The sequence below is a fragment of the Narcine bancroftii genome, chromosome 10, assembly GCF_036971445.1.
Source record: "Narcine bancroftii isolate sNarBan1 chromosome 10, sNarBan1.hap1, whole genome shotgun sequence".
Taxonomy (NCBI): domain Eukaryota; kingdom Metazoa; phylum Chordata; class Chondrichthyes; order Torpediniformes; family Narcinidae; genus Narcine; species Narcine bancroftii.
The window spans coordinates 35,360,522-35,379,424 of NC_091478.1; the positions used below are offsets into that span (position 1 = coordinate 35,360,522).

Below are 18,903 nucleotides of genomic sequence, written 5' to 3' on the forward strand. Positions count from 1 at the left end.
GAGAGTGTTTCATTAGTACCCTTAATTTGGCCTAATAAGTTCCTAGTAGCTAGTAGGCGTAGACAGGATAGCTGAGTGTGCCTGACTGAGTCAGTCAAGGGGTAGCGAGGGAGTGGGACGGGCAGATATTGTATTTGTTTTCCTTGATTTTTGTACCTGGCACCCATTCGGTGTGTGTTTGTGTGCATGTATTTGTTTTTATTACTGTATTAAATTTCCATCCAAGTTGGAGGTCAGTGGCACCTCAATATGGAATCCATGGCCAAAATGGCTGTCTTCCTTACCCATAAGCCCCCACCAGCTGAAACTGCTCTGCCAGTGTCACTGCGTCAGAGTGAGCCAGCCCGGTGAGGTGCCAGAGCAGAGAGCAGTGCTCCCGTGAACTCCGGCAGCACAGCACTGCACCACCGCTGTAGTCATAACCTTCTATTTGTTTCATCCGAGTCGCTGTCTGATGGGTTGCGGTCGGAACCCTGGACCTAAATATTTAGCACTGAACCTCTGATCCATGGGATTTTCCCATGAGCGCTATAATAAAATACATTTGTAGGCATGTTTTTTTATTGCGTGCAGTGCTACTTCCCATGCTTGCTATAAACTGTGCGGTATGTGCGTTATATTGTCACTAGCACTAGGGTTCCCCAGTCACAGAGTGACTTTCCCATGCACTTGTATTGTTGCTGGGGTTTCCCCCAGTCGCTATAAACTGTACATGTGCACATGTGTTCTATCCCCATTACCATTTCCCCATGCCCGTCTTTTATTAAATGAAACCATTTACTACAAAACTGTATTCAGAGTCTGTGCTGCTGTAGTGTCATTATTTGTTAATTAAAATAGGAAAAACAATCTAAATGTAATCTAAAACAATCTAAATGTAATGTTCTTTCTTGCTATGAGAATTGTATTTGAATCGGAATACTTTTGGGAATTTTATGGCTTATGAGTGTGAATGCTGAGATGGTTTTAAATGTCAGTTGCTCTTTTGACGGAGCCAAGTCCATTTATTCAATTCCACTCTATGGTTTAATGGTTCCATGTATGGTTCTAGCATGGACTTTGTGTGCTGCAGTGTTGTATGGTTTAATGGTTCCATGTATGGTTCTAGCATGGACTTTGTGTGCTGCAGTGTTGTATGGTTTAATGGTTCTATGATTAATAATGGTTAATAATATCATGCAGATTTGGCTCCCGTGTGAGTCTGAGCAGAGGTCTTCCTCCTGCTCAACCTCATCACCCATTTCAGTAAGTAGTAAGAGCACTTAGAGCAGGCGATGGAATGGGAGACTGGATTGGCGTGTGACCCAGGACATTCCGACGTCGACTGATACTAACCTGAAGTTGTCAGCAGGAGGCCAGGGGCACAGAAGCCGCGGGCTGCACCTCCCAGCAGGATATGGAATGGCAGATAAGAAACACAGACTATGAAGTGACACGTGTGTAATTTACAGGGGTATATGTCAGGTGGCAGGGTTGGTGTGTGGCAGTTTTTTGTATGTGTTTTTTTAAAGCAGCAGGGGGCCTGATGTCAGTGGCAGCCCAAGGGCACCACTTGACCTAGATACATCACTGAGGGAAAGAGAGATGAGGAAAAGAGAGATGAGGAAAAGAGAGATGAGGAAAAGAGAGATGAGGAAAAGAGAGATGAGGAAAAGAGAGATGAGGAAAAGAGAGATGAGGAAAAGAGAGATGAGGAAAAGAGAGATGAGGAAAAGAGAGATGAGGAAAAGAGAGATGAGGAAAAGAGAGATGAGGAAAAGAGAGATGAGGAAAAGAGAGATGAGGAAAAGAGAGGAGGAAAAGAGAGATGAGGAAAAGAGAGATGAGGAAAAGAGAGATGAGGAAAAGAGAGATGAGGAAAAGAGAGATGAGGAAAAGAGAGATGAGGAAAAGAGAGATGAGGAAAAGAGGGTTAACAGTAATTGGAGAAGGCACGATTGACACCATCTGTTTGGAATACAAGTTGTTCTTCCAATTTGCAGGTGGCTTGATCTTGGACAGACATGCTAGTATGGCAGGAGATATCAAGTTGGGATATATCCAAGGCATTGGGTCGGGAAGATATTGGGTTCCATCTTACCAAACTGGAGCACTTTGTAGCAAATGTTGGAAGTTAAACTGTACCGTACACATTCAAAAGTTAGTTGATGATGGTGCTGGGGTCCGTCGGGCACCTTACAGTGAACCATGATGTTCGAGAAATAACCTGAAGAATAAGAATGAATTCAAATTAAATCAGATATGAAAGATGATAAAGATGAAATAGATTGAGAGCAAAACAAAACAAAATAAAAATCAAAACGGCAAGATTTTATCGTCATACTTTCCAGTTTATTGAGCTCAGTAAGATGGGTCTCAGATGACATTAAAACTGGTCATGCTGTTCAAAAAGCCCAAGTGAAAGGTATTTGAAAGAAAATGTTTATTTCTCTACACTTCAGTTTGTCTGCAACTGACTTTTTAAAAAAAAGTTTATTCACAATGGGAATTGTAAAAACATGCAGTAAACAGAAAAAAAATTACTGAACGGAAAGTTAGCATCACAAAGTCCAGAATGATAAACAAATGAAATGTTACAATTTTGGTGGCACATATAAGTCGGACTTCTATCTTAACTGAAGAAAACTCGTAAAGGAGTTCTAGATCTAATTTACTTGTCCATTCTGTCTTTATGCATTTCCTTCTCAATCTTTACATTTCAAGGTTTGAAGAAATAATCTGCTGGTTAGCCATCTTGAGGCAATTAAGAAAGAATTCTAACAATTAAGGGGTGCTGTTGCTTCAAGGAAGGAAAATGCAGAGTGGAGCGAATCAACTAATACATTGTGGATTTCGTGGCTTATTTTTAAAAATTTCCCAAAGTATTCTGAATGAATTACATGTAAATAATAACATGCGTCACTGATGCACTGTTTTCCTCCCAGCAAGATCTGGCCCATAACTCTGCAACAAGCAATCTGCTGGAGGAATTCAGGTCAAACTCCATCTATTGGAGAGGGGGCATTGCTTTGGGTCGAGACCCTGCATCAGGACTGCGTGAAGAAAGAAGCTAGCCACCACGAAGAGGAAAAGGGGAGTGATGAGACATGTAGCCCAGAAGTGATTGGTGGACAGAAGTGGGGAGAAGATGCAGCAGCCAGGTTGGGGAGAGGGAGTGGTGATGGTGGAGACGCCGAGGATGATAAGTGAGGACTCAAAGGTTACTTGGTGAAATCTGATTTGGTAAAATGGATAAAGGGGAACGAGACGCAGGAGGGGGCATCTAGTGGGTAAAATGTGTGGTTGGTGAATGGATGGAGCCAGAAAGAACAGGGAGTGGGTGGGAGAGGAAATAAAAATGAGAAGACTGGAGGTGGATCACAAGGAGAGGGTGAAGGGAAACAGAGGGGGTCAGGTTTCTCTGAAATTGGAAAGTTCTATGCTCGTACCATTAGAGGAGGGGCAGATCTCATGCCCCAGCCCACATCAATGGTGCCAAGCAGGGGATAGTAGGCAGCTATCTTGGGGGAAAAATATCACCAGTAACTTGTCCTAGTCCACCCACGATGCAATGGCCAAGAGAGTGCACCAGTGTCTCAGTTTCCACAGAAGCCGGACAAAATTTGGCAAGGCACCTGCATCCGTCAATGACTTCTAAGGTGTACCACTGAAAAAATCCTACGGGGGAACACCACAGCATGGCAGAGGAACTGCTCCACCTTGCAGTCTTGTGAACATACCTCAGACCATCACACAAACTCCCTTCCATCAACTTCATGCCTTGTCATATTAAAGACTCACCCCACCCTGCCCCACCACACTCTCCCCATTGAAAAGATGTTTCACAAGTGTAAGATCAATTCTGCACTTTTGTTCTATAGAATGTTGTACAATGTATGAGACATCCACTGGTCCATCTCAATCACTGCATTATCGACACACGAGAATCAACTTGAATTTGATTACCCAGGTGGAATACGAGATATTGTTCCTCAAGATCATGTTCCACCCCTCCCTGGCAGTGAATCTGACAGGTCAGTGTGGACTTAAAAACCTCCAGATTCTGGATAGTTTTTTTCTTGCTGTTATTAAACTCTTGAATGGGCCTCTCATTGGTAAAATAGGACACCCGTGCAATATTTAACTCTAATTTCATTTATATCCTGTACTTTGTCCCACCAAAGTTATGCTCCACACTTTTTGACGTGATCAAACCATATCCTGAACTTTTTATTGTTGGGCTACTTGATGCGGTAAAGTATGGGTTAACTGACCTGGATAGCATGCAAAACAAAACTTTTCACTGTACCTTCATGACAATAAACAATTCAATATAAACCGGTCTTTTTAGATACGTGAGCCTCAGATACCATTTCAATAGGCAATACCTGTACAGGTTTTATCTTCAATCGTGATTCAGAGCACCTGCAGAATTCTTGCCAAACTGATGCATGGACATCTACCTGTAATGTGGCTGGCCAGGAAACCATCATTTGGTCTTGGTTCATTTTAGTTTTGGGTTGAGAAGTCAGCACTCAGTTTCTCTTCCTCAGTTTCCCCCTGAAGTATACAAGTAAATAAAAATTCCCTCAGCAGTTTTGTAAATTTTGTTTTTCAGCAGCGAAATATTTATTTTAAAATTCTTGAGCAATCAAGTGCTCATGGGGTAAAATTACAAGCTGGAAAATAGAAGATCTTGTGTTGATTTAATTTGGGCAGGTTTGGGCATCAGTGTTCCAGAGAGAACTACGGAAAATTATGTTGGCATTCAATAATGCATCTTGACTACAAGAGGAGGGATGTGATGCGGAGGCTCTACAAGGCACTGGTAAGACCTCACTTGAAGGATAATGAGCAGTTTTGGGCTACTAATTTAAGAAAGGATATGCTGATATTGCAGAGGGTTTAAAGGAGGTTCACAGGGATGATTCCAGGAATGTAATAGTTATCACATGAAGAGCATTTGACCACTCTTGGCTTGGAATTTAGGAGAATCAAAGGGATCGTACTGAAACATTTTGAATGTTGAAAGGCATGGACAGAGCAGATGTTGAAAGGTTGTTCCCCAGAGTGGGAGAGTCTAGTTTAAAAACACACTGCTGGCAAAACTGAGCAGGTCAAACAGTGTCCTTGATATAGCAGAGGTAAAAAAATACATGACCGATGATTCAGGCTTGAGGTCTTTATCAAAGTGTGGAAAAATGTTGGCAGGCATCCAAACGAAAGAGTAGGGGGAAGGAGTGGTCACAAAGACAGGAGGTAAAAGGCGGAGAAGGGAGGGAGTGGACAGCTGCGATCAAGGGGAAGAGGGATGGCTGGGCGAATAAAGAGGGGGAGGAGAGCTGGAAGAGGAGAAAAGGAGAGCAGGTTAGCAGAAACTGGAAAGGTCGATGTTAATGCCATTTGGCTGGAGTGCCCAGATGGAAAATCAAGTGTTCCTCCAATTTGCAGATGGTATTGGTGGGGTAGTACACAAGGCCATGGACAGACATGCGAGTCTGGGAGGGTGACACAGAACTGAAATGGTTGGATACTGGGAGGTCTCGGTCACTGGTGTGTATAGAACAAAGGTGCTCTGCAAAGCCATCTCCGATGTAGAGAAGGCCACAAAGGGAGCACTGGATGCAGTAAATCAATTCTGCAGATACACAAGTGAAGTGTTGCTTCACTTGGAAAGGCCCGTTTGGGGCCTCAGACCTTGGTGAGGGAGGCAGTGTGGGTGCAGATATGGCACCTTCTGCAACCACAGGGGAAGGTGCCAAGGTTGGTGGGGGGGAGCCAGGGAGAGGGGCAATTGGTGGGGAGGGATGAGTGCATGAGGGAGTCACAGAGGGAGCAGTCCCTATGGAAGGCAGAGAGAAAGGAAGAGAGGGGAAAATGTTTCTAGTAGTGGGATTCTGTTGTAAGTGCCGGAATTCCACAGGTTTATGTGTTGGATGCTTAGGCTAGTGGGATGGTAGGTGAGGACAAGGGGGATTTTTTTCATCTGGGGGCAGAGGGGGCCAGGACAGATGAACAGGAAATGGAGGAGATGTGGGTGAGGACTAAGTTGATGCTGCTGGAGGGGAAAGCCACATTTGTGGAAGAAGGCTGACCAGAAGATCTGGACTGGAAGACCTCATCTTGGGAACAGATGAGGTGCAGGAGAGATTGAGAGAAGGGGATAGAATCCTTGGAAGGGACAGGGTGTGAGGAAGTGTAGTCAAGGTAGTTGTGAGATTTAGTGAGTTTGTAATACATGTTGGTGGGACAGTCTAGGACAAGAGGGCACAACTTCAGGACTGAAGGGCATCCACTTGGTTCAGAGATGTATAGGAATTTCTTCAGCAGAGGGTGGCAATGTGTGGAATTCGTTGCGACAGGCAGATGTGGAGGTCAGGTCATTGGGTGTTTTAAGGCAGATTCATTGGTTTTTGTTTACACAGGGCATTAAAGGTCATGGGGAGAAGGAGGGCAAAGGGGCTGAGTGGGAAAATGGATCAGACCCCTTCAGATCTCTGCTCCCAAAGATCTTACTATCAAATGAAAGTTCACTGAAGGAGAAAATGGATGACTTGAGGCTACATCAGAACCAGAGAGAAGTGTGGGGCTGCTGTGCTCTGGTAATTACAGATATGTGGCCCCAGGACATCATTCCAGACTCAGTAATCCAGTTGGATAGCCTTATCTCTTCAGGGCAGACGGCTTCCAGCAAGAAGCAAGGAGGGAGACTGTACCTTTACAACAATATGACCTGGTGCACATTGTCTCTGTTGTAAAGACTTCTGCTCAGCAGAGATAGACTACCTGCTGGTGAAATTCAGGCCCTTATACTTGCTCAGAGAATTCTTGGCCACTCTGACTGCCACAGTCTACGTTCCACCTTGGGCTAACAAAGGTGAAGCCATGAAGGAACTTTACGGTGCTATCTTCGAAGCCCAGACTTCCCACCCTGATGATGCCATGATTGTTGCTGGTGACTTTCAATCACACCAACCCGAAAACTGTTCTACCTCTGTTCCAACAGCATGTGAACTTTGATACCAGAGGAGAGAACACCAAAGTCCCTGGTGCATACAAGGCTGCACCTTTCCCCCCACCTTGGTTACTCAGATCACATATCCATCCAACTAACCCTGGGATACCAACCACTGGCAAAGCCAACTAGGTCAGTTCATAGGGAGATCAGGATGTGCGCAGGGCAGAGTGGAGGGGTGGGGAGGAGGCACAGCAGAGCTGCAAGATTTTGGAGTCAATGGACTGGTGCTCTTTCAGAGAGGCAGCCATCTACAACAGACATGTAATCATAGAGTACAGGAGCTCAGTGACAGGCTACATCTGCAAGTGAATCAAGGATGTCCCTGAGATCAAATGCTTCACAACTAGGGTAATCAGAAACCATGGCTAGATGCTGAGGTCCAGGCCCTTCTCAGAACTTGTGATGCTGTCTTCCAGACAGGGTGTAGGACAAGGCCGAGGCTGAACATTCCTATGCAATCCTGAAGGCAGAGCGAAAGTGCGCACAGAAGATCCACAGACAGCTGTGTGATACTGGCGGGACAAGGTGCACATGGCAAAGGATCAAGATTGCAACAAATCACAAGTCAACCTTGAGAGTTAAGAATAATGACACCTCCCTTCTAGCAGACTGAACATCTACACACAGTCCGATATGAAGAACAGGATGACACCAAAGAAAGCTCTCTATCCCCCAATGAATGGGCCCCCTAATGAATGGACTCCCTAATGAATGGGCCTCCTGGATAGCTGCGGCTGAGGTGAGGAGAACCCTAACAAGGGTGAACCAAGGCAGCGGGACCAGAAAACACACCGGGATAGCTACTGAAGAACTGCACAGACCAATTGATGATGGTCTTCAAAGACACCTTCAATGCCTCACTGCAGCTGTCCCTCGTTCCTGCAAGGTTCAAGGCAGCCACCATCATTCTAGCGCCCAAGGTGGCGACAATAGCAGGCCTCAATGACTACCGCTCTGTGACACTGTTCCATCATTATGATGGAACGCATCAAAGGGCACCTCCCAGGGACATGGGACCCATTTCAATTCGCCTATATAAGAAACAGTCCCTATAGACTTGTCGCTTCACTCTGTCCTGGCCAACCTGGAGAATGGCGCTGTTCATCAACTTCATCTTGGTATTTGATGCGATCGTTCCCCAGGGGCTGGTGGAGAAGCTGTTCTTTCTGGGACTCAGTACCCCTCTCTGCAACTGAATCCTTGACCTCCTAACAGGAAGACCACAGTCTGTCTGGATTGGTAGCAGGACATCAAACACGGTCACGCTGAGCACTGGCAAATTTAATATCTCACTTGTCAGGAAAGTGCAACAGCACTTCCTGAGAAGTCTGAAGCGGGCAAAGCTACCAGCCACCATTACGTCAAACTTCCATCGGAGCTCTTTCGAGAGCGTCCTGGCCAGTTGATGCAGAGAAATAGATTGTAGGCCAATCCATAGGACCATAAGGGTGGCAGAGAGGATCACTGGAGTCTCCCTCTCCCCGTTGACGTCAACTACTGGGATCATTCTCTGAAGACAGCATGCAAAACCAGAGTTCCCCTTCCACCCTGCACACAGCATCATTCAGCTGCCCCCCATTGGGAAAGAGATACAGGAGCATCAGAGCCAGGACCACCAGGCTGAGGAACAGGCAGGGGCAGTGAGAATGCTAAAGCAAAATAACTGGAGAGTGCTGTTTTGTCAGATATTTACAATCAGATGACAATAAACTTGACTTGGATCCGCTCATGATTGAATGGGTGAGCAGACTCAATGGACTGAATATCTGCTCCTGTGTCTCATGGTCTCATCAGCAACTGATGAGAAACCTTTGAGAAAATGAGCTTAAGGGGAAGAAACTGAATTTTGATCAGCTGAACCAACTTTGTGCTTATTTATTGGAGAACGGATTGAAACACTATTATTTTTATTCCCAACATGCTTCATTTTGATTAAAAGGCTCTTTTCTTGGCGTTTGGATATTCCTGCAGTTGAATGTCAACATTCTTGATGTTGTTACTTATTAAACTCTGGGTGGTGAATTTATGGTGTAAGGTTGTAATATTTATTGTACAGTCACTCCTGTTCAAAAATGACTCTGCGTGTTCACTTCCTCTGATATAGTGATATTTGCAGCACCGTGTAAACTAGGAACCACAGCCAAACTGGCAAACTACATCTGAAATTATATATGATCTTTTCAGTGTTTTAACAGTTTTTAAAAGTTTAAATTCGGATTTTAATACCTGCTATTTAAAAGTGAAAGTTTGAACTTTACTATGTAGTGTTGAAGACCTGATTGAGAAACGCTAGGGCAAATTGCAGATTGAACAAATATTTTTTCAAGAGTAAAACTGGGCAAACCTGTTTAAAAAGATCCAATAATTTAGTGGACAACTACGGTTTTTCGCAAAATTAAATGAGTGGATTTGAGTTGAGACAGCACTATGTAGCGTAGGAAAACAAAAAGGGATGCGGTGACGCTTCAGGAGCTCAAAGAAAACTAAATGCACACATTTAGGACAAATACTTCCACTGAAGTTGTCAAGTATAAAAGTTCTTGGCAAGGAGTGCTTGGAAGATGCTGGAAACCAAAGTCTGGGGAGAGCTGATGATCCAGCTATGGCAGTTATGAACTGAATACAACGTTGTTTTTATGGTGTTCCATTAGTCTTGGCTAGTCATCCAATGTGAATTGGCAAATCTTGAACGCCTGGCCCAAATTTATTTAATTTTAAAGTCAACTGGAAAGAAAAACTTGAGGTACGAAACAAACTGCCAATTTCACATCAGTTCACTCTGGCCTCCTGTTGAAAGTGAATTCCATTTCCTGCATCTAAGCATTTGCACACAAGTAAATATCCATTGTCTTCCTGACCTGCATCGAAAAAGCAAGTATGCAACTAAAAACTTACCTACTATCTTTAACCACCATCTCATTTTTGTCCTCTCAATTTCCTCACCAAACTTCTTGAATTCTTAGATTCTTCCACGCGGTTTTCTTCTGAACTCCTCCAGTAATAATTCTTATCTCCCCTCAGTGCCAAGATTTCTCAGGTTAAACTGAATAAACCAAGACAAATATTTGCTCCTCAGAAACAAGCAATTCAGCCCTGTTGCTGTCCTGTGCCAGCATGTCTGTTCCACATGATTTTCCTTGTACCCTTCAATATTTCAACCTCTGCCATTCCTTTCATTCTCTGTAGATTATCTAGATTGTCCTGAATGCATGGATCTTGTTCACTCATTGCAATGTTAAGGTTTAAACACTCTCTGGTAAAGGACTTTCTCTGAATTTATTGATGGGGATTTCTTTTTCTTTTCCCCCCGACTCTCATTGTGGACTGTCCTGGAATGGAAACGTTCTCCAATTCAACTCTATTAATTTTAAAGATCTCTGCCAGATCATTCCTCAAGTCTGATGCATCTCTTAATCAGTTTAACCTTTACTGAAGGGATAGATTTTTTTGCCTAGGTTTCTGATGTGGAACTTTATCTAATGACTTATAAACGAACAGTACCTGCACACCCTTTGTCAACCCTCTTCCTTATTTAATCAGTGAACTGAATCAAGTCCATCACTGTCAATTGATGCGTCAGACTGATACCAGCAATTCAGAAGTCACATCTCCTCCTCTCAGAGCAGAGGACAGGCAATAAATACCAGCTCCACCAGAAACAATGCATCTGAAGACTCATGGAGCAAACCATGTCAGCTGTCATTTATTAACCCAGATCTGATCAAATATCAATTCTGCCTCAGATTATTGTTTTTTGATGTTTGCCTATTTCCAATGTTGGCTGACTGAATTTTTCCCATCCCTTTTTTGTTTGAATGGGGGCTAAAATACATGCAATTTCGCCCCACCTTCCATCATTCCTACAATCAAAGAGTCCAGAGACCACCTTATTTCCACCCCAGCTTCCCTCAATGACTAGGTGTCATTTCAACCTCAAACATAGCCACACTCCCTGGCAGATCTATATATATCCATTTTTCTGCGACCATCACCTTCACCGTAACATTAGCAACATCCCTTCATGAAGAAAGGGAGATCTACGACAATGCTGTCCTCCTCCACATCATTTTTGCTTCCTTCTTCTCAACACATTTGCAGGATTGTTTGTGGAAGAGCTAAAGAATCATAAATGGAAACTGATCTTTGGTGATTGACAAAATAACAAACATCCATTCCTTCCACCACAGGCTCAATTTGGCTGCAGTGCATGCCAGCTATGAGAAATGCAATATGACGTCATGCCTTGCAGTGGTCCAACCCAACCTTTACCATCAGGAAGGGCAAGGGAAGCAAGCACACAGGACTAATGTTCTGACAAAGGGTCTCCAACCTTGCCACTGATACTGCCTGACTAGCTAGCTGGCTCTATGTAGTATTGATGTAGATTTCCAGTATTGACAGTTTCTTTTAACATTTTCCTCACTATTCATATGTCTATTAAAATCATGGGGATTGAACTGATTTCTTTATTCTTCATACATTCTTGTTCATTTTCAAAATTTTTCTCGACATAAAACTTCACTTGTTCTTGGCAATTGTTAGATACGTTGAGGTGCCATGCCTGCAATATAAATAAGCATTTGTCAAATGTTCAAATTCACATTTCAAATGGTAAAAGTAAAATTAATGATTCAGTACAAGGGTAGTTTATTAATATTTAGTAAATTCTGGTATAAGGGATTCATATTCCATATCTATAGCTAATTGTTAATAAACTGGTAATGACACTACAACGCCTGCACACTTGGTCATCCACTAACTTTGGTCAACATTGAGTTATTCAGCCATATCTGTGGGCAAAATTAATGGATTATTTGAATGTGCAGAATTGTCCATCATTTATCAACTTAAGTAAAATGCACATTGATAAAATTAAAGTTTGCCAATAAATGGTTTTAATTTCTTGTATTATATACTTCCTTATAAGGGCAAAATGAGCATTATAAACACATCACAGTAAAGGCATTTCTCACTGCAACATTGGACTTTGTCCAAAGAGGGTAATCATATAAACACGTACTTGCTGAACACACCCAATGCTTAAGTCACTCAATGGCTAGAGTTGCAAAAACTGAAAAACCCCCAGCACAATTCCTCAAATTAGCTGAGCTATCAGAAGACACCCGTCAGCATTAATCAGTTTTGAAGCTCTTGGATTAAACCAGGAACTCTGGCTCAAGTTTCTGTTCTAGATTGTTGTTCAATTATTCCCACCAAAAGTGCACATCCAAGCAAAATTGCAACCAGGGTCGAACTGCATCACGTACAAAACTACAAATGGAATTCATTTAATGTGTCAAACAGTGCAAAGGAGGTTAAATACAGTCAGTTCTCCAGCAACAGTTTGCAGATTAAATTTGTGAAGCCCGCACTGCAAGATACATAACCTCACCTCCAGAGAAAACATTAGGCGAGGGATTATTGTAAGAGTCAAATAAGTGTTTTGATGTAATGAAACCTTGCAGGTCTATTCAAGCCAATTGAGTTTTGGAATTTTTAAGTAACCTAGAGAATTTAAAAGTGCAGCACTGTACCTTGGAGAGTTACAGTGAGTTGCAAACACACATCAGAGGGTTACATTGTTGTCAAGTCTTTAATGTCCAGATGCAACTTCTGTATTTAATCTTTGAAACAGGAAGTGATTGTGCATTTGCAAAAGAATAATTTATCTATACTGTTTAAAAGCCTATTTGTGAAGGAATCAACCTGAAGTCATTTTGGAAGAGCAGATTGTCCTGGATGTGATTAACTAAACAGCCCGGGTAAGCAGGGCAATTAAACAATTCGTGTTCATCAAGTTATGGAGTAAACCTTCCTGAGTGAAGTTAACTTGGACAAGGGAATTCCAGCAGCCAACCCGGCAGCAAATAGATTACATTTCATTTCTGAAAACATTGGAGAAACAGGACATTGATTGCCATGAAATTAAAGCAGAAAATACTGAAAATATGCAGGTTAGGCACTGCCTATGAAGAGAGAACTAGAATTAACGTCTCAGTTCAATGGGGTTTCAGCTGATCTATTTTTCATCTCCCATGCTGTCAGTACATTCTGGACTTGTAATCTACTAAACAAAATTCTTCACAATCACTAAGTTTTAAATCATTGCTTCCCTCTATTTATCCAACCTAAACCCAATATGGATCTTGTACACCTTATTGAAATTTCCTCTCAAATTTATTTGGCCCCAGGAGAAAAATCTGTTGTCTAATCTTGTAGTGGAAAATCATATCCTTTAAAGAATTCTAGCAATATTCCTGAACTGAATCCTCAACATATTACATGGTAGAAGTATTGTCTGGGGTTTGGGGGGGTGGGGGGGAGGCAGGATGGGCATTTTTTTTTTTAAAAAAGAGGATGCCAGCAAAAAGCACTGCCAATAGAGAACTGAGATTTTAAAGGAAACTTCAGGTACAAAGCATTATTTCACAGACATGTTTAAATTGAACAGATCAATCATATTATATTTCAACTTGTTGCAAAAGTATTCAAGCTTGTAAATTTATTTCTTCTGGATAAGTGATATTACTCACTCATTCTTTCCTGAATCACTTTTGTGCATTTTTGCCACATTAAAGACATTAGTTTTGCTGCTACTGCTGGACCAAGATCAGGGAGCAAAGAATTGGACCAATGTTTATTAGAAAATGGAAACAGATTATGCTAAAAGTAGAGGGGTGGGGGTAAGGTCTCTGCTTTCTTTCAAATTACTTGTGATGTGATTGGTTTCTTAAATAGCATATTCAAAATGAAACCATTTGAGTTTGAAAAAAGTTAGTCAGGGAAAGGTAAAATGAAAACTAATTTTTAAGAGTGTCACGAACAGTTGACATGCAAGGTCAATATTTGGTGAATTTTTGAACACCTCTCCTAATGCATCACTGCTCAACTTCATTTTTCATTTGTCCATTTGTGAATTGCCTTGGGATGTTTCTTCCATCAATAGGTTTCCATTAATGGAACTTATTGTAGATAATAGCAAACATTTGAGGAGATCAAATTTCAAGACTGAGATAGATAGATAATTGTTAGACTGGACTCAGACCACTACTTTGGGCAGTTCAATAAATTCTTCAGTACATTTGAACCCCATTAATCTTAATATGCACTGAATATAGGGGGTAATTAATTACTGATACAAATTCTGTTAAAAGTAGGAACATGTGGAAGAAATTGTTGGGGCCATGGCAGAGATATTTGTATCACCAGTAACTGTGTAGCTAAGCACAATTCAAATGCCATCTCTAAATTTGCCGATGACCCCATAGTTGTCAGTGGAATCACAAATGGCAATGACCAAGTGTACAGGAGGAAGACAGATCAGCTAGTTGAGTAATGCCACAACAACCTTGTACTCAACGTTAACAAAACCAAGAAGCCGATTGTGGACTTCAGGAAGGGGAAATCAGGAGAACACAAACCAGTCTTTGAGGGATCAGCAATGGAAGGGGTCAAGAACTTTAGGTTCCTGGGTTTCTACATCTCTGAAGATCTGTCCTGAGGCCTCCATGTTGATCCAATCATGTAGAAGGCTCACCAGCAGCTAATATTATTAAGAGTTGGAGGAGACTTAGTAGATCACCAAAGACTCTTGCAGATTTCTGACTAGTTGCATCACTGTCTAGTATAGAAGTGCCAATGCACAGGACAAGAATACAGAGTTGTGAACTCAGCCAGCACCATCATGGTCATCAGTCTCCGTCCATTGAGGACATCCTCAAGAGATTGTGTCTTAAGAAAGCAGCCTCTATCCTCACGACCCAGTCGATGCCCTCTCCACATTGCTACCATTGGAAAGGAGGTACAGGAGCCTGAAGATGAACACCTAGCAGCACAAGGTCAGCTTCTTTGACTCCACCATCAGATTTCTGAATGGATAAAGAACCCCAGACACTACTTCACTTTCTCTTATTTTTGGACTAATTTATTTTTATGGCAATATTTGCACTACAATGGTGCTGCTAAACAAAAATTTAGTGACCTGTCATGACAATAAATTCTGATTATTGTTGACCTCAGGGGAGGTTCTGGAAAACTGCACTATAATGAGGGTAGTTAATGTTGTGCCTTTATTTAAGGGCTGCAAAGGCTATTGGAATTTACAGGCTTAATATCAGTCATGAGCAAGTTGTTGGAGCAGATACTGAGAGACAGGATCCTCCTGCATTTGGAAAGGCAACAACTGATTAGGGATGGTCTGCTTTGCTCTGTGCACATAAAATTGAGTTCAGTTTTAAAGAGGAGATCAAGAGGATATTGTCTATGTAGACTTTTGCGAGGTCTTTGACAAATGGTATGCTGGCCAAGGTTAGATCACATATGATCCTGGATGAGCTAGTCAATTGGATACACAATTACCTTGATGGTAGGAACCAGAAGATGATGGAAGAGGGTTGCAGTTTTAGAGTGGAGGGCTGCAAGGACAGGTGGTAGGTCCATTGGTGTTTTTCATATGTAATGAATTGTCAAATATAATTAATGTATTTTGGGGGGGAAAATTGATGGTGAAGGTTATCCAAGATGACAGGTAGATCAGGAAAATAAGCAAAGGATGACAGATGAAATCAGGACAAGTAAAAGGTGTTACATTTTGATGTTAAACGAGGGCAGGACTTGGACATGAATATCATGGACCAGGGAATAATTAGAGAGCAGAGCAGTTCAACAGAGGAGAAAATAGTTCACTGAAAGAGGTAACACTGGTCAACAAGTTGAAGGTGGTATATGGCTTGCTTCCCATCATCAGTCATGGCAGAGCGCAAGATTTGGGACATCAAGTTATAACATTGGTGAGATCACACTGCAGTTCTGGTCATGGAGCTAGACAGATGTCACAGAGCTGGAAAGGGCGCAGAAATGAAACACGTTACTGTGACTTGAGGGCTTTAATTATAAGGAGAGACGATACCTGGGGATTTCACCACCCCCCCCAAATCATAGAAGGTATACCTTACAAAGGTTTATAAAATCATGAGGTGCATATTTAAGGTGAATGGTCATACTCTTTGTCCCTCAAGCTAAGGGAGTCTAAAACAAGAGAACATAAATTCAAGATGAGAGCAGAAAGATCTAAGGGGACACAAGGGGCAACTTTCTCCACACTGAGTGAAGTATATTAAACAAGCTGCTTGAAGTGGTAGGAATAGGTACAATAACAACTTTTATTTAAACAACATTTAGATAAGTACATGGACAGGAAATGATTGGAGGGCTATAGTCAAATGGGACTCACTCAGGTAAGCAACTTGGTCAGCATGGACCAGTTTGTGCTGTATATACTCTAGCAATCGAAATGAACTCATTGGTGGCAGTGCTTTCACGTACCTGCTACTTTTATTCTCTACTTGGTAGTAAAGGTCTTTAGTTTGAAAGGTGTACGCTGGACTAATGCACGAGTTGTGAAAAGTTCATCAATTAAATGAGATGGTATTGAGCTCAGTGTTAAAGCTGAATTTCTGCGGGCAGAAGGAAAATAATCTAGCACACTTCCTGGCTGGTTACTTCAAAAAACGATTTTGGGAGGTGAATTACTCACTGCACGAGGTCCAGCCTCTGAGCTGCTCACATGCAGTGAAACGCAACTTGTAGTCAAAACACGGAAATGCTGGAGGAACTTCAGCCCGTCTTGCAGTGGCCATAGGAAATAAAGGTATATTACTGACGGTGGGTTTACCTTAAGGGCTCTGGCCTTAAACGTTGGTAATACATCTTTACCTCCTACGGACGCTGCAAGATCAGCTGAGTTCCTCCACATTTGTATGTTTATACTACTTGTGCAGTGGTCCATTTAGATTACTGGTCAATGGTGACAACCCCCTCCCCCCCCTTCCAGGGTACTGATAGGACTCAGCAATGGGAATTGGCTAAATGTCAATCACACATGGTTAGATTCTCTTGTTAGAGGTGGCAATATCAGTTACTAACTTTGCAGTGATTTTTATAATTGTGGATCAGATCCTATTAGTGACTCATTCAGATACAGTTATCTTTGTATCAAGGGATTACAGCATCATTGGGGGAAAATGGTGTTTTGGCATTAAGATTATTCAGGATCTATTTGCATTTAACAAATATATGTTTGCCTTGTAGACAAATGAGTGCAGATACTGGGAAACATAACAAAAACAAAGCAGTATTCTGCTTTTATAATGTTTGTCTTGTTTGGTGGCATTCCAGAGGCAGGTGTTAATTCAAGTTCTGCAGCATTAGTGGACAATATTTAGTGTAATGCTCACAACTGTACCTTACTGGAGGTGCCAATCTATATTGAACATAACTGGAAAGATGTTTGTGAAGGGCATCAAGAAAACAGAGCATAATAAAATCCAATGGAGTGATAAACCATTTGTTTCACTGGAATGGCTGACTTGGCACTTGAAAGTGAAAAGATGTGCCTACAATTTTTAAGTACGCTCATGATAACATTATGCAGTGCCAACACTGGCTAAAACCCACAAAACAAACCATTTCTTCCCCAATTAAAAATAACTTACAGCACAGAACAGGCCAGTTCGGCCCTACTAGTCCATGCTGTAGCAAATCCCCACCCTCCTAGTCCCACTGACCAGCACCCGGTCCATACCCCTCTAGTCCCCTCCGATCCAGTCTTTCCTTAAATGTAACCAATGATCCTGCCTCGACCACGTCTGCCGGAAGCTCATTCCACATTTATGTCCACACAGTTTTCATTTGAATGCTTAAGAAATGGACATTTGCAACTTTTATTTAGGAAAGTATTTCAATTAGTCAACTTCGTTTCAAAATATTTTAAAGATTATTCATGTAAAACATTTGCTGGACTGATACACAAGATCCACTATTTAATTTACCCATTTCCTTCATCCTATTATCTGCACTTCCAGCATTAAAATGGGATTAGTCTCAGTAAAAATCTGAGCAAACCGGTCCACAGAATTATTAATAAAATATAGAAGCAACTTAACCGAGATTTTGTTTTTGGTGAAAGCAAATGTACATTTTCTGTTTTTAAGGGGGTTCCCTTCGAAATTGCACATAATTTGGTAAAATTTGTACTCCAAATTCTAAAGCACTGTACTTCAATAGATACACTGACAATTACATGGATAGTATTCAGTTAAAAATAATGGATATCCAGTAAAAATCATCTCATTCACAATGCTGGTACTATAAATTCATGACAAGTTTTCAAAGAAAAAATATTTTAAATTTCTCTCAAAAACCAGACATTCTGTAAAGTCATTTAAAAAAACAAGTGGATTAAATGTTCGATATATCAAATTTTACATGACCCAAGTTCAATTATTTCTACTGGTGACAACTAGCTGTCAGTCAAGCAACAGTAAGGGGTCTGGAGAGAAGAGCAAGAATTGTGGTCGTTGATTGTTATCCAGTAATATAATCATAGAAAATAAATAAATATTCCAACTACATGTGCTATTTCCTTTGCAATTACTGGAAATTGTTGACAAACAGGAAATACAACCTCTTGGAACTGCTTTGGAGATGGGTTTTTTTTTTAAAAACAAAACCCAACCTAGCATGGACCAATATCTCGGGGAGAAGGAAGTTGACAAAAAATGGATCACTCATCTTTAAAAAAGTCAAATAATTGATATTGAATTTAAAACATAAAGTATACATGATAAACAGGCATTGTTAAAATCCTAAACCATAGTAGTTAAATTTTAAGAGCCGACTTACTGGAGGCCGCAAACAACATTTTGCCAGACTTTAGTACTGGCATTATGAGAGGACTGTTCATGTGGCACTCTTTAAAAAAAGAGACAGAAGGGGATAAATCACAGGCTGATAGCTTAACATTAGTGGAGGACAGCTGAGGGGGCGTGGGGGAAAATCAGAGACATCTAGAAAGCTTACTTCAAACAAAAGAATAAGTAGGCCACTTGACCTTCAACCTTACTTCC

General features: G+C 41.6%; 1 protein-coding gene across 1 annotated transcript in view; it reads right to left on the reverse strand.

Annotated features, from left to right (window-relative positions):
• Window positions 1-11,463: 11,463 nt before the first annotated feature.
• ptenb (phosphatase and tensin homolog B) overlaps window positions 11,464-18,903 on the reverse strand; it is a 133,970-nt gene continuing 126,530 nt past the window's right edge. Inside the window, exon 10 of the transcript XR_011345540.1 lies at window positions 11,464-11,558. The gene's annotated coding sequence lies outside the window, so the exon portion shown is untranslated. The remainder of the gene's footprint in view (window positions 11,559-18,903) is intronic.